At 39.7% G+C, this 4,616-nt stretch overlaps 1 pseudogene; it reads left to right on the top strand.

Annotated features, from left to right (window-relative positions):
* The first annotated feature begins 1,512 nt into the window (after positions 1 to 1,512).
* Positions 1,513 to 1,629, top strand: LOC111743661 (annotated as a pseudogene).
* The last annotated feature ends 2,987 nt before the right edge of the window (positions 1,630 to 4,616 follow it).

Raw genomic sequence — 4,616 nt, 5'->3', positions numbered from 1 at the left:
GTGGGTTGGTCTGGGACAGTGTTTGCATTTCCTAGGTAATGGCGGGCCTAATTGCTTGTTAGCTGCGGATTCTTTTAAAGTTGGGCAAGACATTGGAAAGCAAAGAAAAACAAATGCATAAAAACAAAGCAGCATGGAAAATGTCAGTGAGAAACTGGAATCAATATTCAAAATGCATGCATGTCTCAATTTTTCTTTGTTACTGTGTCACTGTTTTGAAAAGTCTAAATTATGCTTGCAAAAATTTAAAGTATGCATACATATGTATGAAAGTATACGACTTAGCAGGGATGAGACAGACAAGCACAACAGTAGGTTCTGCTTAAAATAAGAGGCAGAAACAAGTAGCGAAATTCATTTCTGTACACTAGTTGAGTGATGGGTCACTCCAGTGGACCCTCCTCAGGGATGTATAAACAGACCAGTGATAAACCTAAAGGTTCTTCCGTATTTCTCTTGATTCCATCTCTTTTCTTCCATTCCTAAGGTCCAGGCTGCCTTCATTTCTTTTTAGCATCTGGCTTCCCATCCTGGTCTTCAACTGAGGTGATTTTACTCACCAGAGGATTTTTTTTTGGTCATAGCCAGAAAGGTGCTACTGACATCTATCTAGTGGGTACAGGTCAGGGATGGCTATAAAATCCTACAGTGACATGACAGCATCCCCTCTCCTCCTCTCCCTGCCAGTGGGTTCTCAATTCAACAGCCAGACTGATTTTTACTTTCTAAAATGTACATTTGATCATGTCACTTCCTTGCTTAAGAGTCTTTGTTGGGTTCTCATTGCTCGCAGGGTAAGATCTGAATCCTTATTCACGGTTACAAAAACTCACTCGCCTGTTTCTTGTCTACCTTTCCCCTCATCTCTTTCTCTTGCCCACTCTTGCTTTATAAGTGCACTAAGCATCGCTCACCTACGGCATTTTGCATCAACTGTTTCTAAGGCTGAGTCACTTTTCCACAACCTCTTCACGTTTTTCTGGTCAACACCTCCTATGCGTGAGTAATCTCAAATATTAGCTTACAGTGTAGCTCCCCTTGACAGCAGCTACCATCTCTCCAATATGATGCTTGATCTCTTTTGTTGTTAATTGCTCGATTAGTTTTCTGCCTTCCTATTTAGACGTGAAGCTCTCCAAGGGCAGGGATCGTGTCGTCTCTTTCACTATTACACATGCAGTGTCTGGCACTCAGAAGGCTCTCTCAGTAAATATTTGTTGATGAATGGAGTGCTTATGCTAGTTTGTTTATACGGAACAGTCTACTTGGAATGTTGTTAAGACATTTACAAGTGTAGATAGATGTGATAATTCATACTTCTGGGTTGCGATAATACTTATTTGCCATGTAATTATATCAACTGAAAAATGAGGAAAGGAAGTAAAAATCTAAAATGGTAGAATTCGAGAAATGTGAATTGATAGGCTGTTCTAGTTCCTTTGGAGAGAATGGAAGAAGACTGGTTAATTTAATAATAATATTTTAAAAATAAACTAACTTTAAGAATCTCTAGTCTATGGCCATGCCACCCTGAACAAGCCCGATTGTCTGACCTCGGAAGCTAAGCAGGGTCCGGTCTGGTTAGTACTAGGATGGGAGACCACCTAGGAAGACCAGGTGCTGTAGGCCTAAAAAATAAGGGATTGTAAGCTGACAAGGTCCTTGTAATCTGTGAGGTCAACCAAGGGTTGCCTCGCCTAAAAAAAAAAAAAGAAAAAAAAAAAGAATCTCTAGACAATGGGCAATACAGCTGTCAAGAGCTGCAGGGAACTAAGATTTGACTTTGCAAACTAACAGGTGAGCTTGCCACAGTTTCTTGGATGCTGGCAAGAGACGCGAGACCCTTGGGTCAGAAACAAAGAACTTTATTACTCACAACACAGCAGGCAGCATGAGCTTCATGTTTTTGTCTGTCCCCCCTGACCCCATGTCCCATGTGGGCGATGTGGAGTGGCCTGGGTAGATTCTGCACATACAGTGGGTTTATGTTACAGTTGAGGATCTCTGAGCTTAAGAAACCTCCAATATTATAAGGGGGCTGCTGGCAAATCCACCCAACCTTCGCCTTACACCTTAGGGAGGTGTTATTTATATTATCCTGGTCGGGAACCAAATCTTCTTTCTGCCCTGGAAGCAGACTATCTCTATTTTTCAAGGCTATGGGCTATACAAACATCCTTGAAAAGATAGTCTTGGGCAAAAGCTGTCGCAAGGCACGTAGAAATGCTGCGGAGAATTGTCCCCTCTTCCCCAGAGTCACCATGATACATGGAACTGTTAATGAGCTTTAAACTCAACCTCCTTTCTACCTTTTGAAGTTTGAGATAACATTTCCTTTTATACTCATTTATGTGCAAGAGAGTTGGGATGGAGAGAAAATGTAGAAGCATGCCTGGGTTTTTCAGTATTAAATCATTCTCATGTACACATAGATTGTGCTGGCAAATGTTGGAAAATGCATTTCTCTGGGAATGGCCCCCAAACCATCAGGCCCTGTTGGTTCCATCTTCCAAATATTTCTTGAATTCACCGGTTCATCTTCATCCCCATTGCCACCATCTTATTTTAGGCTGCTGTTTTGTCTCTTGGAGATTCTGGGAATGGCTTCCTAAGTGGTTCTCCCTTTCTGCTCCAACTACTGCTTAGCCTTTGGAAGCTCAGTGTCCTTATCTCTGAAAGGGACATAGCAATGTTCCTACCCCACGAAATTTTTGTGGGAATTACATGGAATGATGCTAGTAAGCCTGTCAAATACTGAGACTCAACTAATGTGAGTCCTCATGATTTATTACTTCTGTATGCACAGGCCCTGACTTCATACACCCTGTTTGATTTCTTACAACTAACATGTAGTGAACAAGATCTTCAAAGTGAAATCACTCCTTACGAATGGAACCCAAGCGTTTTCCCCGGAAAGCTGCCATGCAGAGAGAAAGAGTTTGAAATTAGGAGGAAAGATAAAGTAGATAAGTTGATGCTTACTCTTTGAGGAAATATAATTTGAACTCTTCTCCTGTTGCAAACTGACTCCATTTCACTAGGAATGTACATTTTCTAAGCATATTAGAATTTTTAAAAAATGATTTGAAAGCTCTTCTCTATTCTGTGATTAATTGAACATATTTGGGCCAATACAGGAGGAATAAAATTACCACATCACTATACGTATGCGAGATAAAATATACGATTAAAAATATTTATTATACTGATGTGGAAAAGAATAATATGTTAAACAGATACGCATGTAATAATGCATATTTTCCCCATAAAATTTAATTTATCCCTTGGGCCAGGCATAAACTTTCCTCTTGAACAACTTGCTTTCCAACTATAGATTGCTGAGCTAAACTGCTTAGTTTTACAGCAAATTGATCACTACTATAATATTTCAGGAGCAAAATGATCCTCACCAGTCAGTTTGATTTCAAAGGCCAAAATTTATAGTTTTGTTCCTGATTTAGTGATAAGATTTTTTAACATATTGAGCATTTTATCACCTTCTATCAGGACATGGAGTGGAACTTACAAATGAAAAAAAAAAAAGCCAACAAAAAAGGGACCATAAATAATATACTACAGAATGGCAGAAGAGTTTAATATTCCCTTTGGAGCAGTGGGAAATTACTCAGATTTCTGTCCTTGTAAACATATGTCCTGGTCTCTAGGGAAGATGTGTTATACAATCTTTATGCTCCCTGAAAAGGAGTCAAAGACAAAGCCGGAACTCCATACCACAAGGACTTCGTGAAAGTGTAAAGGAAACTTTATCATACGTAGGCTCCCCAGTGTCTCAACTAAAATTTATTCCAGGAAGATGAAATGTAGTTATTCGATATGTGGCACATAGGTGTAGACATTTAATGATGGGAAAGTTCATGACTCAGTAAAGACTACTCCCTGGCTGGTAGCTTAGGACAGAAAACTATAAAATCAAATTACGATAATCATAGAAGCCAGGAGAAAAAAGTAGGCCCATAGAGCTCTATTTATTGAATTTTTGAATTCATTATATACCACCTAGGTTGGAAGCACAGGGAACAGAGTTTTGATAATCTCAAGAGATTTGCAAAGTAAAACTATTTTGTGATTACTATAGTGATTTTTTGGGGGGGGAAACTTAAGTTTGTAAGGGAAAGGACTAGGGCTGAATGAGGCGAGCAATAACAGAGATGATAAAAACAATCTGCTTGCACCACAATACACTCACGTGCATCTGGAATTTACCTTCTAAAGAGCTGATTTGACGTTAAACCGGTGAAAACAGATGAGGTTGTCTTGGCTTTTGCCACTAAAAATTATTTTATCGCAAACAACGTTTCCATCACGTAGCGGTGTCTACCTGTCCTGACATACGAGTTAAACCATTGATCTGGGGCTTAAACAGGACGTGGAGCTGCAAGGGTCTGTTTTATCACATGTAACTTATGTGTTGAGTCAGCAAGGCCAAAGATGCTTCTGGTAGACATCAAATCTAGACAGCCGGGGTCTGCAAGTTCTTTATTTTTTAACCTTCACTCAGATCCGTTTTAGGAAGAGGGCTGACATTTTCTACCTGTGACATTAAGAATATCTATGCTTGGACAGTGCCCTTGGCTGGTGAATCTTGTTGATAATTT

The sequence above is a fragment of the Pteropus vampyrus genome, unplaced genomic scaffold, assembly GCF_000151845.1.
Source record: "Pteropus vampyrus isolate Shadow unplaced genomic scaffold, Pvam_2.0 Scaffold117, whole genome shotgun sequence".
Taxonomy (NCBI): Eukaryota; Metazoa; Chordata; class Mammalia; order Chiroptera; family Pteropodidae; genus Pteropus; species Pteropus vampyrus.
Note: the sequence above shows the minus strand (reverse complement) of the source record. Positions and strands in the feature narration are given on the sequence as shown.